This window comes from Pteropus vampyrus, unplaced genomic scaffold, assembly GCF_000151845.1.
Source record: "Pteropus vampyrus isolate Shadow unplaced genomic scaffold, Pvam_2.0 Scaffold103, whole genome shotgun sequence".
NCBI lineage: Eukaryota > Metazoa > Chordata > Mammalia > Chiroptera > Pteropodidae > Pteropus > Pteropus vampyrus.
This window is the reverse complement of record NW_011888884.1, coordinates 3,794,846-3,814,888: the sequence shown is the minus strand read 5'-3', so window position 1 is coordinate 3,814,888 and position 20,043 is coordinate 3,794,846.

The window sequence follows — 20,043 nt, the reverse complement described above, 5'->3', positions numbered from 1 at the left end:
GAAAACCCATCTTTCATGCTGTGTTATCCAAAAGGAATCTTATTTTCCTCTGTGGCTCTTTCACTATTTCCAAAATGCATTAGCTCTACTATCATTTAAAGAATTTGTGGAATGTGCATGTCTCTGGGCTACACACTGGAAAGGCAGGGGTGAACACACTCAGTTTGCTATTGCAGTTGGCTTAGTAGGGGTGTGGGAAGGCTTTCTCTGGGGGCTAGCGCTGCACAGGAGTCCCAGGAGAGGTCACAGCCAAGAACAATGGTTTAGAGGAGTAATGTCATTTAGATCACTAAAGGAATTAGTAATTGACCTTTATATAGTCTTTTAAGTGCCAGGCATTGTTCTAAGTACCTAATATGAACTAACTCATTTAATCCTCATGGTAACCCCATGAGGTATATGATTATTTTCACTTCATAGCTGAAGAAACCAAGGCTCAGAGATGTCAAGTAGTTTGTCCAAGGCCACAAGAGCAGCATATCTCAGATTCTTCCCCAGACAATGTGGTACTGCAGAGCACACACCCTCCGTGGCCTCTAATACAATGACAAAAATCTCAGACGGTTGGAGCCAGAACGTGAGGTGGGAAGCAGAGAATGAGCAGTGAGGTATGAAAGGGGGAGCAGGGACTTCGCATACCACACTGGGTTTTTATTTCTCAAACGAGGTGCAGATATTGCCAGGGGTATGTGATGAAAGGTCAGGGGATGTGATAAGCCAACATTTTGAACGTATCAATTTAAGAAAAAAGTGTCTTAAGTCTGTGCTCCAAGATTAGTTTGATGATCCATCACACAAAAGTAACAACAAACAATGGCTTGCTGCTACACATTTCACTTTATTAGATGTTTTGTTTGTTATACAGAGTTTACAAAACAAAATATGCTTATTTCTATTTTCTATCAGTGAATTCTGGATAATGCAAAAGTATAGAAAATTCTTGTGTGTATGTGTATATGATCTGGGGCTTATTATTTCTATTTATTTTAAAGTGGAATTATCTTGAATATACAAATATTTATCAGTGGTTAAAAACAGGGAGTTTTAAGCATTAACTTGAAAGTGGTAAAACTCTGCAAAATGAGCAAAATTTAGACATAACCTGAAATCACTGACCAACAAAAAATTCGTGGCCTTCCCTCACTATTTAATTCACAGGAGGAAAATGGTAGCACTAACCAACCACAATCAAAGAACAAATATTTTATTTCAGAAGCTAGCTTAAAAAGTGTGTGATTAAATGCTTCTTGAATATATACCTTGTTGTTGTGTAATCTTTTGTTTCAAAGGGCTTAAACTTTGGCATCTCTTGTGTAAGAAAGCTCTGAACCATAAATGTATAAATACATAGTTTTGGCATTAATTTTTTAATACTGCAAATTTTGTAGGACAGTTATCTGAACTTTTTAAACCCAAAAGCACAATTTAAATGGGATTGATATGATGAACACATCAAGCAAACAAAACATGCTTAACATTTTTTTAGTTCAATATCAAAAATCATCTCAAAAAGGGAAATGCAAGTAATGGGGGAAAAAAAAACATGACCAAATCTAGTTAAAGTCAGCAAGAGATAGCCATGCTGAGAAAGGGTGCCATTATTGAAGGATAACATCACACACTCCTTTTTAATGTGCTGAGAAATATATTTTTGAACAACTGATTGAAAAACTGAAGTTAATTTGATTCTATAATGTTGAACTACATAAAACACTGATGCCAGTTTTGTAGTCACTTTATTTCTCTTTCTTATACTATTTTCAGATTGAAAGTGTCTGGATTAATATGTTTATTTGCAAAGTAGTGACATAAAATTTTCAAAATGATATATAAATTTGAAAATAAGCTTGTATACATGTAAAAGAAAACACACACACATACACATATGATTTGTGTGCTCAGATGTGAAGATGGCTCACATCTAGAACAACATGCACCTTTGAATGTTAGTCACCTTTGTATTAGTGTCCAAGGGTGTGTCACTCAAAAAAAATGTATCTCTTGAATGTCTCAGAATGTTCAATGGGATGGAAAACTGATCAATTTTATTTAATAAAGTGGTGTTACTATTCACCTTTTAAGATAAAGCTGAAATGAAATGAGATGTGATTTGAAACTTATTCTATCTGCAAAATGTGTATTTGTTTAACCAGAGAAATAACTGAGTTGTAATTTTCTAATGAACAACTAAACAACTCTTTTTATCATAGAGGGAGAGAGAAACATAACAAAAACTGGGAACATGGATAATGCGAAGTATTTAATTGTTCTCCTCGGTGACTAAAAGGTGGCCCACAAATTTTGTTCTCTGCAGGAACTTCAATGAACTATACTATGAACAAATAAAAGAGAATTGAATATTTTATTGTAACAAAATGATGTCTGACTGAATGATGAGAATTGATTATGAGAATTCTGTTTTTGAGGTCCTTAGTCCACTTACATGTCATGAAATTTACAGCAATAATAGGAAAATGAAGAACACTATCAGTTATGTTTCTCTAGAGTGCCCATATACTTTAACCAAATCGATAATGAAAGTGAGTCCCTTACATCTCTGATCCCATACCACATAGCTGTATATAACTGCTTCTATCCTCATGACTATTTCTCTGGATGAGTTTGAAAAGAATGCTGTAGGCAAATGGGAATCACTGAAGGAGTGTAGACTAGAGAGAGATCTTACGAGATTTGATTCTAGAAGGACCTCTCACTCTTACTGCAGAGAAGCTGATGGAAAGAGACAGTATACAAATTGAGAAGTGGTTTCAACTGATGTAGTCAGGTGTCCAGGCAAGAAATAATGAGAACTGGAGCTCAGACTCTGACTGTGATCAGAGAGTATATGAAAGAGATGAAGAAGCTTTACCACGTCAGGTCATAAGTGGCTTTGTTCAACCATCTAGACTCTTTCTAACCTGGCTCTATATAACTTGATGTCTAATCTACTCATAATCAATGGCCTTACTGTTTCATTCAGTTGAAACTAAAGGCTCCAGTTCCAAATTTCTGTTTGAGAGGAGCTGAAATGACAAAGAATTCTCACTCCATTTACCTGAGGCCAGAAGATGGTTCACCAGACACAAACATGGCAATGTAAGCTCAGTTCCAATTGGTTGGGTATTTAGAAAACGAGAGCATCACACATTTTCTTGAATAAGCACCAGTATATGAAATAGAAGTCGAGTTCTAAGCATGGTAGAAGTGGAAGAGGGAAAGTGAAAATGAAGTAAAATAACATTTTTTAAAAGGTGGCAATGTGGTAGTCATCTGCGGCTATGATGTTCCCCCAGGAGTAGGAACAACTCTTCCTGTTTCATAGATGGAGTGATGTAAATTTCCCATGGCCATGTGCCTGTTAACATAGGATTCAAGATTCCAAACAGATCTATATGCCTCCAAAACACATGCTTGTCCTGGCCCCTGCGTGAAGCTGTTTGACCTAGCATGCAAGTATGACTGGCCTTGGGGACCACCCCTCTTGGAATAACATTTTGCTTCCTGGCAGGAAAACAGAAAACCCCCAATATATTCTATAACTAGCCTCTTTCTGGAACAAGTAGGTCTTCCTCAAGTTCTTTGCATGATTAAATTTTATCCCTACAGGCCCCGAATTAGGTCACTCATATCTGTGAGTTCCAGTTTCACTTCACCTATTTAATTAACAAACTTTGATCCAGTGCCTTCCATAGGTCAAGCCTTAGGCCATGCTACAGGATGTATAAAGGTTGACCCTGCCCACAAGGAGCTCTCAGCATAGAGGAGATGAGATAAGGGTATAAATAATCATAATGCAAGGCAAACATAGATAAATATCATATTAAAGATACATTTGGACCGATATGGAAATTTTAGAAGAGATCATCCAAGTAAAATTTTACAGATCAGAAAGCATTTGGACTGGGCCAGAAGCTACACTGAAGTAAACATGTGGAATCAGTATAAGGTGTCTCAGGCAGGAGAAAAGTATCAACAGGGGCCCAGAGGCCGGTAATTAGGAGCATGGGCAGAGAACGGCAAGAAGCAGTGAAGGAATGATGAATGAAGCCCTGTCCAAAGGCAGTGAGGAGAGGGTGCTGGATGTTTTTCCCATTCTGACACTGACATTTGAGAATTTGATTGGATTCCTGGCTATTCTCGGGAGCGGCTATGGCAATCTTCGAGGCTGGTGCAACGCTGACTGCTTCTATCTCTGTGCAGTCTTTTTTCTTTTGATGAGTCCCTGGATGTATGAAATCCACCTCCTCTCCTGATACTGTTATCAAACCTCATAGTTGCATTCAAAATGGGGTCAAAAAAGAAGAGAAGAAAAGGGCAATTGATTCGTATGTTTCAGTCATTTCCTTGGGAGCATGCTGAGCTTTTACTCTGGGGTGACTGCGAAAGAGACCCCACCTGTGATTAGATCTGTCAGGCAGTGGCTGTGTTACACTAGGTACCTGGGGAAATAAAACCACGGGCAATTGCCAATGTCTGCGTGCCTGGAGAGCTGTCTGCGTGCAGTACAATAATGTGCTAGTTTGTGTGCATGTGTACAGGAGCCAGTTGGCTAGGACTTGGCAGGGGGATTCTAGATTTGAATCAGGGTTGGACAGATGATCTCTAAGGCCCTTCCTCAAATCTTAGATTATAAGACTGTATATCCACAAAGAGGCACACGATGGAATGATGCCTAAGGGTATGTAGTGTCGACACATATTTCTCTGTGTTACCTCTCATCGTGACTATATCCATTCCAAGTACCATGCAGCTACCAGAGTGGCATTTCTAAAACGTATATCTGACCACGTCACCTTCACTTTCTTGCTTAAAACCCTCACTGCCTCCCAGTTATCCAAAGGATAAAGCCCGAGACTTGCCATGACCTGGCTTCAGGTTACTTCTCCAGCTTCAGCTCTCAGCATTCCACACCTCACCCCTCATGATTCAGCAACAGTGGATTGTTTGCAGTTCCTGTGCACATTTTCCTGCTCATATTGCTTTTCTCCACCCTTCCTCTTTCTCTCACACACACACACACACACACACACACACACACACACACACACACACACGTCTAGAATGTCCTTCTCAATCTTTCTTCCCAGTTAGCATTCCTTTGCTGTCATTTTTAAGACTCAGCTCAGTTCTCATTTCCTTCAGAAACCCTCCCTGGTTGTACTAGTCTTAGAGTGGTACTCATATCTTGCCCTTAACATACTGAATTTTAAACTACCTACTTATATGATTCCTTCTCTAAACTGTAAATTCGTCAAGGTCAGGTACTTGGTTTTCTATATATTTGAATCTCATGCCTAGTGCAATATCTGACATGGTGCTGCATACAGTGAGTGTTAATTACATAAATATTGGGTGAAAGAGATGGATAGTGAATGGAAATACATCTAAGAAGTAGACAAAGTCCAGGATTCTATCTTCAGTCTTGTTGTGTCAGCGAGCTTTATATGTCCACTTGACTGGGCCCAGGGATGCCCGAGTAGCTGGTTAAACATTATTTCTGGGTATGTCTGTGAGAGTGTTTCTGGAAGAGATGAGCGTTCGAAATGGTGGCCTGAATAAAGGAGGCGGCCCTCTCCAGTGTGGTTGAGCATCATTCAATATCTTGAGGAACCGAATAGGAGAAATAGGTGGAGGAAGGTTGAACTCTCTCTACCTGTCTGCTTGAGCTGAGTCAGAGATCCTCTCTTGCCTTCAGGGCTCCTGCTTCTCCTGCCTTCAGACTCAGACTGGAATCTGCACTCTTGGCTCCGCCTCTCAGGCCTTCCAACTACCCCACTGGCTTCCCTGGGTCTTTAGCTTGCAGATGGCAGATGACGGGATTCTCTGCCTCATAATCACAAGGATCCAATAGCTTATAATAAACCCTCTTAAATAAATAGAATAAAAATTCCTATTGGTTTGTTTCTTTAAAGAACACTGACTAATATACTTGGCAAGGTGTTATTTTCTTTAATTTCACAGAAGAAGCTACTGTGGCACAGAAAGGCAAATGTCACACAGCTAATACTTACCTTTACAACTGCAGTCAGAGTCCCTTATTCCTAACATAGGACTCATTCCTCTGTCCTTTGGCACCTCTCAGCGACTAAGTATCTATTGCTTCTTGAATCCTGAATTGCCTAGACTTAGAATTCCACAGCTCAAAAGAATCTAAAAGAAGATTCACCCTACCTCATCCTCCTAGTTTTCTCCTTTTAGTAGATAAGTAAGAACTAGAAGTGGTCAAGTAACTTGACATCTCATTTATTCTTCGGAGTCCTGCTCAGATATAACCGCTATAGTCATAATGAGTAGATGTAGAATTACTACAGCGGACAATGCCACACAGAAGTAGGCAGTAGAATAAGAGCCAATAATATAATAAAGAAAACTAACCAAATCAGCAGTCTGATGATTAGATAATTAACCACTAAATAAATATTCATTGAATACTATGTGCCAGAGACTCTCTTAAGTGCTGAGAGTCTATCTCAGAAAGTGATATAATAGACATTAACTGGCAAACAGAAGGGAGAAGTCCAAGTAGAAAGAGCATAGACAAGAACCCTGAGGAATGCGAGGTCATAGGATGTTTGAGGAACTGAAAGATTTCTATGATTAGAACATGAAGATAAGAGTCTCCCAAAGAGATCAGAGCTGGTTAGTCATGTCTCAGATCATGCTGCCCCTTGAAGGTCATGCTGAATTCGGACTATATCTTCAGTGCAAGATAAATTATTGATGAGTTTTAAACAGAAGTGGCATTGTTAGAGGGTGTGTGTGTGTGTGTGTGTGTGTGTGTGTGTGTGTGTGAAATATCCGGTATCTGGGTAGAAAATTTGGAGAAGGAAATAGTAATTCTGCAGTTAGGAAGATATCCCAGTATTTTAGGTGAGAGATGATGGTGGCCTAGACTGGGGTGGAGCAAGGAGAGGCAGAGAGATGCTTTAGAGTTAGTGGAGAAGATGGGGATGCTAGGTTTGCCCCCCTAATTTCTTGAGTTTCTTGGGTAGTTTATTGTGCCATTTAATATGAGTGATAACACTGGATGAGGAAGATATTCGGGATAGGCAGAGTCAGGAGTCCAATAACTAAGTTTTGGACATGTCGTGGTTGAGACGCTCATGAGACATCTGAGTGGAGGTATTAGATAATCACTTGAGTTATATGAATCTTTCATTCACAAGACATTAGGGCTACAAATATAAGTCTAGGAATCTTGAAATATGTAGAAAATATAAGAACCCATGGGAGTGGATGAGCTCACTTAGGGAAGGAAAGGGTAAGTAAGATGAGAAGAGACCTAAAGAACCTCAAGGTGAAGAGTCAGCAAAGGAGACTGAGAAGCAGAAGCAAAGGAGCAAAAGAGGAGATTGATGTTACAGAGGCTGAGTAAAGAGACAGTTTCAAGGAGTGTTGAATACTGCAGATGTAAAGGTGTAAATGTTCACTTCTTTAAAATGGCTTTTTCTCTTCTCTTTCTCCTTGATTCAAACTGGCCTGGGGCTCACTTGCTTCTTTTCTTTTCGGTATCCTTCTGCATATTGAGGGGCCACTCCTTTAATCGTTAAGCTCTTAGGTCAGCATCAAACAGTTTTAGGAGCAAAGCCTCAGGTCTGTTTACCACAGAAACAAAATAACATCTTGCAGCTCCATGCCCATGAAGGCAGAACAACCCTACCAGCATCCCCTTGAAAACAGGCAGAAAGCTGTCATGACTGACATCAGGAGCTGATGCAATGATCAACTGCCTCCTACCCTAGCTCCAATCAATCAGTGGAGCCCGCGACCCGAAGCTTCTACGAGTTTTCCCCTCTGTCACCTATCCCCTAGAGGCCATTGAAAGGCTGGGTCTTTGAGCACTAGCTCACCTATGTCTTTGGGCTTGGCACCATTTCCTTAAATAAACCTCTATTTTCTTTGCTGCAAATTGTTCCTGTCTCTTTAGGGTTTTACGAGAGCAGGCAAAATAAACTCCTTGATTTGGTAACATTGAAATTTCAAGTAATGTGTTGGGTGACATTGTCCATTGGATATGTAACAAGGTGGTTATTGAACATCTTATCAAAGGCAGTTCTAGAGAAGCAAGCCCAATAGAATGGGTTGAAGAGTGGATGAGAAGTGATGTCTAGATACCATGTGTTACAATTTTTTTTGAAGAGTTGGCTGTGAAAGAAAGTAGTTGCTAGCATAATCGTACTTAAATTGATTCTCTTTTATATTTATCCATGTTGCTATACTGTAAACTTCTTAAGATCAAGGCAATACATCTTTCTTGTTTACTTCAGTATACTTAAGACCTAACACTTCTCATTTCATAGTAATGCTTTGTAATATTTGATAAGTAATAGAATAAAAATGAATAAATAAAGATTTAACGATATCTTGGACAACTATTTTCAGGAAAATGATAAGGCTACATTTAGAACATATTTATGAGGTTGGAAGTTAATTTATTAGAGACAAGTGCATTGTCATGCTGTTACTTTTAGAGATTTGGGGCTGAAAAATCTATAGTCGGATCTGCCTTTCTGTCTTTTTTTTTTTTTTTTTTTTTTGGAAAAGAATTCCACTGTGATTGTTTCCCTTGAACTTTGCCCCTTGTCTTTGTCTTCAGTGCTGTTGCCTTAATTCCAACCCTTATTATTCCTTATCTATTCTAATGCAATTTTGAGTGCTCCAGGCACTACAATCCCTTTGTTGCTATTTGTAACTCAAAATCAAAATAACACCCAACTATAAAACCCTAAATTTATGCGTGTGCTGATTTAAAAAAAAAACAAAAAAAACTTTTCTCTATATTTCACTGTTTGCAAAATTCTGGATAAATCATACAGCTGACACAGGCTCATTTATTCCTGCGTTACTGGCTCCCTAAGCATGAGCTTAACCCACCTACTGAGGAATTCATTATGCCTCCTGGCTGGCCTCTCTCCAGTTCACCCTCTTCCAGGGAAATCTTAAAACACAGATGTGATCTTTTCACATGAAATTTTTCATTGGCTCCTCATGACCTATAGGACAAAGTTTATTCTCCTAGTCTGGCTTATAAGGTTTTTTGTTTTATGACCCCTGGAAACTCCCCAGTCTCATCCATTGCCACAATGCACATGTGCTTCCGCCATTCTGAATTGTTTGTAGTTCTCTGAACAGCCCTTGGAATCTCACAGATTCATACATGTGGATGGCTTGATTTTTCTGCTTAGAATATCTCTCTCCAACATCAGCTGCCTGATTCCTCCATCTCTCCAGATTTAGCTAAAATACCACTGAAGACCTGCTCTTGCAGGCTTTCACAGGGTCTTGCTTAAGTTCCCCCTCTGCACTATTGTAGCACGTTCTGATTTTGCGTAATCTACCTACAGCGTTAGGAAAATTAGATTATGTGCCTTTTTTCTATAATGCTCGAATGAGAAAGTACAAAATAGAAAGGGGTTCAGTATAAATTTGAAGGGTAGAAGCATTGGAAGGCTTTCCAAGGGGGTGAGGAATTAGATTTGTTTAGACTCTTGTCAAGAGCTTAAATTGGGACCAAGAAAAGAAAGCACCAGGGAAACAGTTTTTACTCACTGGGAATTAAAACATTTCAACTTCTAGAGCTATATAAAGGTAGAATAATCTTCCCAGGAAGGCAATGAGGTCCTCATTCTTGGAGGCATACAAGGAGAGGCTGAAGGACCACTTGATGAGATGTTGCAAAGGAATTTCAATGATCTAATGAGGCATTTTACTGGATGACCTTGAAGCTCTTTTCCATTCAGAAATTTCATGAGTCTATAAAATAGAAAGGGGAGAGTGAGGAAAAGAACTAAACTCTGAACAGATGATGTGATACACTTTAATTTTCCTGTTGGTATAACCAAATGTCTAAATTTCTGGAAGTGCATTTACCTATCAAATCAAAGTGAACAGGCAGATGGAAAGAAGCTAATGGGAAGAATATACTATGAGACGTTTTTCTCCAGGGGATTAGTTCTGCCCTGGTCCTCTTTCATCCTTGAGTCTCCTCATTTCTACCTCCTATCTTGGAGATTACTTTTCCTGTGAGTCAGGGGCTTCCCTAACATATAAACACAGGGAATTAGAAAAATAGCACTCCCTCCAATGGGCCAGTTTTGAGAGTAGAAGAGACAGGCAGAGAAAAACTGCTCCAGCAGGGGTAAAAAATGAAAGAAATGAAAGGGACTCGCACACTGGCTGGTAGAGCAAAACCTCGTGAATAAATTCTCCACTTCTATGGAGGCAACAGGATTAAGGATGGCTCCAACCCTGGAGGCAGGCGTGAGCACCTCCACTTATTTCTATGGCATTGGGTTTTCCTGGTCTTGTGAGAGAAAAAGAAAAGAACAAGAAGAGACCCAAGTGTAGAGTAACAGCCTCTGGTGGAACCACTGTAGACTTAGGCTGTGGCAGAGTCTAAGCCTTAAAGTAGACTCTAAGGCTGCATGAAAGGAGGGCAGCATCAGAGGATGCTGCGGTACCCAGCGGTAATGTCCCAGTCTCAGCATTGAGAAGGAGGAGTCTGGCATAAATGGGATCATCAAAGGGAGACTGGGTGATAATGCCTTCTAATACCAGAGGGCAGTGGAGGGGAGGGGATGGAAACTGACATTCTGGTAACTTGACTGAGCCAGGAAATCCCTCTTTGTTACTGTCTCCTTCCTTGAACTGTAACTTATTAGCAATCCCTTTAGGGTTTGCTTAAGCCACTTAAGGGGGGGAAACTCTACTTGTCATAGTGCCTGGGACACCATGCACTAAATAAATGTTTCTTAAATGACTGACTGAATGAATAAATGAATGAAGAGTGATCACTAATTTTGTATGAGGGACTATGTTAGACACTGGATAAAGTCAGAGATGGAATCTACAAATGAGGAAGACAGCGTTCATGTTCCGAAAAGGACTTATGTCAAGTGGGGAAGCTGGATATTATTATAGTTAATAGAATGGAGTAAAGGTTGATGAAGGGTGAGGAAGTGCTGAGTTTAGATTGAGTCTAGAAGTTACTTGTCTCGAATTCCTAGCACAGTGATATATTGATACCAGAGGTCTTTTTCTTTTTCTTTTTCTTTTTTTAAACTTCTGATTGTTGACGTAATAGTTCAGCATTTGGAATAATTTAGAAATGTTAAAAAGCAGGGCAAATATAAATCATAAACTCACCACTCAGCAGCAGTCTATTATTGCTATTTTGGTATATTGCTTTCTACACCTTTTCTTTGCATTTGTTCCTTCATAATTGAGATCATATTGCATCTAGAATGTTATGTTATTCTTTCCCCTCCCCCATATACCATGTCATTAAAATATTCTTTCTAAGCAGAATATATGACTTTCTGGTAGTCTATTGTATGTCTCTACCACAACTCATTTAATACTTCTGTTGGACCCTTGCGTTCTTCAAATTTTTTGGCATTATAAAAATTAGACTCGGTTCCTATAAACATAATTCCTAGTCAAAGGTCAGTAATTGTTTTTGATGCACCTTTTCAAACTACCCTGTCTTAGTCCACTGGGGCTGCTGTAACAAATTGCCACAGACTGGGTGGCTTATAAACAACAGAAATTTTTTCTCACAGTTCTAGAAGCTGGGAATTCCAAGATAAAGGTACCAGCAGATTTGGTGTTTGGTGAGGGCCCACTTTCTGGCTCATAGCTTTTTTTCCTCGCATGACAGAAAGGGGCAAGAGAACTCTTTGGGACCTCTTTTATAAAAGCACTAATGCCATTCATGAGGGCTCCACCCTTATTCCCTATTCACTTTCAAAGTTCCCACCTACAAATACTATCATACTGGGAATTAGGTTTCCTATAAATCTGGGGGATAAACAAACATTCAGTGTCAAGCAGCCCTCCAGGATGATTGAACCATTATTCTCACTGGCACTTTGTCAGTGCCTGCCTTACCACATGTAGGGACATTTTAAAATTCTGTCCTGGCATTCTGCTGAGATCACAGAGTCCTTCCTGGTTCTCTGGCCAGGAGAGGAACCAAATTAAATAGCTATATTTAAATTTATACCATACTACTTTCTCAATTACCCAAATATCAATATAATGATTAATTGGTAGTAGTAAGGGTTGAGATGATGAATATTACATTATTGATAGGAAGATAAAATTATCAAAAAGGTAATTTGGGAATACTTTTTAAAAAATATCAATGGCCATGTAATTTCACATCTGTAATTTCACATTCTTCCCAAAGAATCAATCCAAAGAAATAAAGCTATCTTCATCAAGGGGATTAAATGAAAAAAAGTTAAGTCTTTTATAAATAGTCAATATATAGAGGAATGTTTACGTAAATTATGGCTTGTCTTAATGAACTTGTGATGCATGGATTTTCAAATACCATGAAAAAAAATGCACTTTTATCTAGATCTAATTATAATTATATAAGTATGATGTGAATATACAAGCAAGATGGAAAATGATCAAAAAATAGAAAAGTTGCCTTTGTTGATGACTATAGAGGTAGGCACTGCATTTATGTTTTTTTTTTAATTGCAGGTAACATTTGTGGAACACTTACCATATTCCAGATATTATCTTTGCTGTATTTAAAACACTTTACATGTACTATTTAGAATACTTCTCTTGACATCTCTATTATATTGTTACTATCACCATATCTATTTAAAAGTAGATGCGACTGAGGCTCAGAAAGGTAAATAACTTGTTTAAGGTCACCTCACTAGTACAAAGCACAACATGAACTCAAATTTAATCCCGTCTAACATAACTGCTGATGGTCTTAACCATCACACTCTGTTGCTTGAATTCCCTTTTTATTATTATTATTTTTATTGTAGTAAGAACATTTACCATGAGATGTATCCTCTTAACAAATTTTCAGAGTACAATGCAGTGTTGTTAATGTAATTTTTCTTAAGTTTGTTTATTTTTATTTGTTTTCTCTTTATATTCAGCTCTCTGAGGCAGCTATTTCTCTTTCCATCCTAAGGCAAAATGGTATATAAATGGGCCCCTAACTAAAGGCATAGAGTAGATGTTTTCAGGGTGAGATCAAGGTCAGAAGTAACATGAGATCTTTGCATATGACCTCAACCTGGGAGAGCCAAGGAAATCATACAGCAGTTTGTTTTCCAAGTTTCAGAAAAAAACCTACCACTCTAGTAAGTTGAAGGAGGATTCCTACAGGCCTGGAGGAACTTCACAAAGATTGGAAAAAATGTGTTTGGCAAGAGAATTTCTGGCCTGAGCAGTTGATTTTTAAAAAGAGGGAAGAAAATCCCAGATAAAATTGCAAAAGCAGATGTCACAGAGGACAATAGGTCTGAGAAAAAGAAGCAATGTGGTGTGAAATATCACAGGAAATCTCAGATAAAAATATGTTCAGAAATAAGTCTACAGCCACCTTGTGTACATGCCAACACATTCAGGGCAAAGATCAATAAAGATCACAAAATTGTCAAATAAAATTTCATAGGTATCAGTGCAACCTGACAGAATAGAGATCAAGAATGAAAAATGACAATTGAAAGTTAAGTATATTTAAAAGAAATAGGAATATAGAAAAAATATGAGGAAATGAAGCAGTAGAATATATCTGGAAAGTATTAAGTTGTAAAATAATTTAGAAATCGAAGTGAAGTGGGATGAAATAAAAGAGAAAAGGAGAGAGGAACTAATGTGACATTGCTATGGAACTTACAGCACCAGCCACCTGGTCAGAGGGAGGAAATTGATGGTACTCTCTTGCAAAGGGTACAAAGCTGGCCTGGGACTTGGGAGTGTGAGGGACTCTAACATTTCTCATGTCTTCTGAGAATCTCCATTTTAAAAAAGCAGAGTATTATACTAATTTGTAACTTTTTTTTTGACAATATCACCTCCCAAAAGGTCAAGAGAGTAACAAAGAAAATAGTCACATCAGACTTAATCTGGTGCAAGAAGGAAAACACTAACATGAAAGTCGATTTGATAAAAAATTGGGAAAATGGACACTGTATATAGTTATATCACCTAAGCTTAAAATGACTTGTTAAAAAAGTAAAACTTGTCATCTGAGAAATGGAGGAGTCAAAACTTAAATTTGGTCCTACAGATGAAAATGGAAACTGGCTACCAGTCTTGTTCCAACCTGTCCCAAAGTTCTACTAAAATCCTCATGAAAATATAGGCGATGAAAACTCATAATAAACAAAATAAAAATGGCAAGAAAATATATTTCTAGAACCTGGTAGAAACTTTACTCATAAAACAGATTTTGGATCTGGATTAGAAGGGGAAATATGGGCTGTCCAAGTGTGACCTCACAGAAAGGCACACCAAAAGTAGAAGATACAATGTATTTACTGCACAGCTGCCTCTTGGCCCAGAGATGTGGAAATCACGTAGAAGTTAAAAGCTTGTATTCAGGGACAAAAGGACATGACCTTGAACCCTGTGCTATTATCTTATTATTTGGTCAAGTCATTACCTTTCTTAATCCTTGTTTTCATCATCTACAAACTGGGGTTCATATAGTACTTTCCTTAAAGAGTAGCCATGAAGATTAAATTAGAAGAACTAATTCATGCGAAACACTAAGCACAGCGCCTAGAACATAGTAAACATTCAATAAATAGTTATTTATACTCCATCCTTTTGGAAACTTGATCTCTCAGAGAACAGGAAGTTTCCCATGGTGGTGAAAAGGAAGTAGAAGGAGGAAGGGCATTTACAGATAATATCCTAAGATATGGAGTCCCTTCCAGCATTGTAAAGAGGGGAGGAAAGAGGTAAAACAGGGCTTCCGGAGTATTGCAGCATTTGCAGAGAATTGGAGGGAAGAATAGGAAAAGAACTCCACTCCATAGATCTGCACTGATAAAAACCTGCTACATGAAAAGAATTGGACTAGGTCTGATACTTGTCAGCCTAACCAACTGTTGTTAGATAAAACATAGGGAGACCAATTAAATTAGAATATTAGATGAATTTTAACTATTTTATCATAAATATATCTCATACAATATTTGGTACATATGTATATTAAAAAAAAATCATTGTTTATCTGAAATTCAAATTTAACTGACATCTTGTATTTTTTGTTGCTAAATTTGGCAACCCTAATTTACCTTCTGGCCACAGTTGTTAGGAGAAAGTTTGACTTGCAAAGAAACGGAGAGTGAATGAAGCCACAGGAAATGCACTCAGTTCAGCTTTCAGGACACACACAGACTGAAAGTGAAGGGATGGAGAAAGATAGTCAATGCAAATGGAAACCAAAAGAAAGCAGAGGTAGCTATAGTTACATCAGACAAAATAGACTTTAAGCCAAAAACCATAATAAGAGACAAGGTCATTATATAATAAAGAAGTCAGTTCATCAAGAGGATTTAACAATTATAAATATTTATGCACCAAACATTGGAGAACCTAAATATATAAAGCAAATATTAACAGATCTGAAGGGAGAATAGACAATGATATAATAATAGTAGAGGACTTCAATATCCCACTTTCATTCATGGACAGATCATCCAGACAGAAAATCAACAGGGAAACATTGGGCTTAAACTACACATTAGATCAGATGGACCTAACAGAAAATTCCATCCACAAGGCAAAATACATATTCTTCTGAGGCACACATGGAACATTCTCCAGGATACATCATAGGTTAGGCCTCAAAACAAATCTTAATAAATTTAAAATGCTTGAAATCATATCAAAAATCTTTTCCAACTACAGTGCTATGAAATTAGATATCAGTTACGAGAGGAAATTGGAAAATTTACAAAATAGAGAGATTAAACAACATGTTCCTGCACAACCATTGAATAAAAGAAGAAATCAAAATAGAAACCAAAAAATATCTTGAGACAAATGAAAATGGAACACAGCATGTCAAAACTTATTAGATGCAGCAAAAATAGTTCTAAGAGGCAAGTTAATAATGATAAAACACCTACATTAAGAAAAAAAGATTTCAATAACAATCTAACTTTACACCTCAAGGAACTGGAGAAAGAAGAACAAAAGAAGCCCAAAATTAGTAGAAGAAAGGAAATAAAGATCAGAGTAGAAATAAAAGAAATAGAGACTAGAAAGACAATATGAAAGATCAATAAATCTAAGAGCTGGTCTCTTGAAAAGATAAACTAAACTGACAAACCTTTAGACCAACTAAGAAAAAAAAGAAAGAAGACTCAAATAAATAAAAGCAGAAATGAAAGTGGCAACATTAAAACTAAAAGCATAGAAATGTTAAGGATTATAAGAAACTACTATGAACAGTCAAGTATTGACAACAAATTAGATAACCTAGATAAATGAATAAATTCCCATAATCATATAACTTACCAAGACTCAATCTTGAAGATATAGAAAATTTGAATCTTATTGGTATAAGATTGAATCAGATACGAATCAAAAACCCCAAACAAAAAAATGTCCAGGAACAGATAGCTTCACTGGTGAATCTATCAAATAATAAAAGAATTAATACCAATCCTTCTCAAACTCTTCCAAAAAAGCAGAAGAGGAGGGAACACTTCTAAACTCATTTCATGAGACCAGCCTTATCCTGATATCGAAGCCAGACAAGAATTAAACAAGTAATTGTAGGCCAATGTCCTTGAACATAGATGCAAAAATCATTGACAAAATGTTAGCAGACCAAATTTAACAGTACATTAAAAGGATCGTACACCATGATCAAGTAGAACTTATTCCCAGGATGTAAGAATGGCTCAATATATGCAAATCAATCATTGCAAAACATCACATTAACCAAACAATGGATAAAAATTATATGATCATCCCAACAGATGCAGAAAAAGCACTTTACAAAATTCAACATCCTTTCATGATAAAAACTCTCAACAAATTAGGAGTAGATGAAATGTACTTCAACATAAGAAATGCCACATATGACAACCGATAGCTACCATCACATTAGTCTTTTCTCTAAGATCAGGAACAAGAGAATGATGTCCACTCTCACTGCTTTTATTCAACATAGTACTAGAAGTCCTGCCGAGAGCAATTTGGCAAAAATAAGAAATAAAAGACGTCCAAATCAGAAAGGAAGAAGTAAAATCGTCTCTGTTTGCAGATGACATATTATCTGTTGAAAAACCTAAAGACGTCAGCAAAAACAACAACAACAAACAAACAAACAGACAAACAAAAACCAAACTGTTAGAATTAATAAACAAATTCAGTAAGGTTTCAGGATATAAAATCAACATAAAAAATCAGTTACATTTCTATATACTAACAGAGAAATTAAGAAAACAATTCTAGTTTCAAATGCATCAAAAGGAATACAATATTTAGGAATAAATTTAACCAAGCAGGTGAAAGATCCATACACTGAAAACTATAAAAAAATTAATGAAAGTAATTGAGGAAGATACAAATAAATGGAAAGATATTCCATGTTCATGGAGAAAAAATTAATACTGGTAAAAAGTCTATCCTACCCAAAACAATCTATGGGTACAATCCTTATGAAAATTCCAATCGTATTTTTTCACAGAAATAGAAACAGAATTTAAAATACCATAAAACTTATTGCAACAACAAAAGACCCTGAATAGCCAAAGCAATCTTTAGAAAGAACAAAGCTGGAAGCATCATACTTCTCAATTTCAAAATAAACTACAAAATTATAGGAATCAAAACAGTATATTATAGGCATAAACACAGACACATAGATCAATGGAACTAGATAGATACCCTGGAAATAAACCTATGCATATATGGTCAATCGATTTTTGGCAAAGGAGTTAATATACAATTGGTAAAGGATAGCCTCTTCAATATATAGTTGAGAAAATTGGATATCCACATTTGAATATTTAACTGGACCTCTTACTTTATACCATACACAAAAATCAATTCAAAATGGATTAAAAACTTGAACATAAGACGTGAAGCCATAAAACTCCTAGAAGGAAACAAAGAGAAAAATCTCCTTGACATTGGTCTTAGAAATGAGTTTTTGGATCTGACACCAAAAACACAGGCAACAAAAATGGAAGTAAACAAATGGGACTACATCAAACTAAATCTCTGCACAGCTAAGGAAACTATCAACATAATGACAAGGCAATCTATGGAATGGGAGAAAATATTTGCAAACCATATCCAATAATGGATTAATACCCCAAATACATAAGGAACTGATGATTCAACTCAATAGTAACAAAATAAAATAAAATAACCCAATTAAAAAATAGGCAAAGGACCTAAATAAACTTTCCCCAACCAAAGAAGACATAGAGATAGCCAATGGGTACATGAAAACACTCTTCACATCACTAATCATCAGAGAAATGCAAATCAAAACCATAACGAGATAGCACCTCACAACTGTTAAGGTGGTTATTATCAAAAAGATGAGAAATAAGAAATGCTGATGAGAATGTGGAGAAAAGGGAACCTGTTTTTGTATTGTTGTTGGGAATGTAAATTGGTACAGCCAGTATGGAAAACAGTATGGAGTTTCCTCAAGAAATTTTAAAGAAATTTTTTAAAAAATTTTTTAAATTTTAAAAAATGTTTTTAAAAACTATCGTATAATCCAGCAACTCCACTTCTAAGTATATATCCTAAGGAATCCAAATCATTATCCTGAAAAGGTATCTGTACTCCCATATTCATTGCAGCAGTGTTCACAAAAGCCAAGGAAGGCATTATGCTAAGTGAATGAAGTAAGCCAGACAGAGAAAGGAAAAATTGCACAGTATTACTTACATGTAAAATCTAAAAAAAAAAGTGACCGTCAGGGTTTAGGGGTGTGGAGAAAATAGGGAAACATTGATAAAAGTGTACAAACTTTCAGTTATAAGATTAATAGGTCTGAGGATCTATTGCATAACATGGTGACTGTAGTTAATAATGTTGTATTGTATAATTAAAATTTGCTAAGAAAATGGAACTTAAACATTCTCACACACACAAAAAGGTAAATATGTGAGGTGATCGATGCAATAATTAACTCAATATGGGGATTCTTTCACAATATATACATACATCAAATCATGTTGTATACTTTAAATATATTATAATATTACTTATCCATTATATCTCAATAAAGCTAAAAACAACAACAACCTCTAATACACAGGAACACAATAGATAGCAATAATGATAGGGGAAAAAACAAACATTTCCTACCTGTGCTAGAATACTGGAAATTTAAAATCTTTTATATATTATAAATTATATATATATGTAATAAATATTTATATATTATATATTTTTATTTTGTCATTTAATTCTCATTTAATTCTTACAAACACCTTGTGAATTTGTATAACCATGTTAAGATAAACCTTTGATATTATTAGTATGGTAGCAGAATTAGTCGAATATTGATATTGTTATAATAACTTTAAGCATAGCAATTTAAAATATCATAAAAAATCAATAAACTTTAAAAAGATGATGGAGAAAACTTTCTGAAGCTAAAAAACCAGATGGGGAAAAAAACATGGCTTAGGAGATACTTGCCAGGCATTCAGGATAGGCTAAGTGTCCTTCTAGATACTTTACCTGTGTTAACATTTTTTAACTTGAAAATAACAGAAAATTATTGTCTCACAATTCTGGAGGTTAGAAGTTCAAAACCAAGGTGCCATCAGGGCCATCCCATCTCTGAAGATTCTAGAAGATGATCCTTCCTTGCTTCTTCCTAGCTTCTGATGGTTACCAGCAATCCTTGGTGTCCCCTGGCTTGTAGATTTGTCACTTCAATCTCAGCCTCTGTATTCACATGGCCTTTTCTCCTGGTTTCTCATGTGTCTGAGTCTCTTCTCTTCTTATAAGGACACCATTTGGGTTTAGAACCTATTCTACCCTCACAGCTATCCTATGAGGTAGGTACTGTGTTAACCCCATTTTACAAATGGAGAAACTAAAACAGAGAGTTTTTAATCTTGGGCTTCTTTTTAAAATTTTATTCAAGGTCATAGTCCTAGTGAAGGACAAAGCTGGGACTTGAACTCAGCCAGCCTGGCTCCCCAGTGAATGCTCTTCATTCCAAGGCTACATGATATCTATAAAAAGCACCCCCTTGAAATTTACATAAGCAAATTTTAA